Below are 413 nucleotides of genomic sequence, written 5' to 3' on the forward strand. Positions count from 1 at the left end.
GATTGATTAGTTACAATTTAATTTTAACAACTTAATTTTCATAATTCATTATTTGCGTCATGAACCTTAATGTCAATTAGGTACCTACAAACATAAATGTAGAAGAAAAACGGGCTAATTAAGAGCCATTCGCTGTTCACGATGCGAAAGAATATTTATTCTGTATTTAATGTTCGAACGATTCGGTCCCTTTTTAGACCATCTTCTACATAATTCTCGTCTTTCGTGAGATGGTCACTGTTTGTTGCTGTGAGTTTATATTAATTATTACGTATTGTAGGGAACAATTAAATCTATTCCTGTGATTATTTATCTGTTTCTGCATGAGTTTATATATCATATCAATAATATCGCCGTTTAGATTAATATTTACTGCGAAGCCGATGGAAATCGACAATCAAATAAATCTGTAA

The sequence above is a fragment of the Temnothorax curvispinosus genome, unplaced genomic scaffold (assembly GCF_003070985.1).
Source record: "Temnothorax curvispinosus isolate PA1 unplaced genomic scaffold, ASM307098v1 QBEX01015418.1, whole genome shotgun sequence".
Lineage (NCBI taxonomy): Eukaryota > Metazoa > Arthropoda > Insecta > Hymenoptera > Formicidae > Temnothorax > Temnothorax curvispinosus.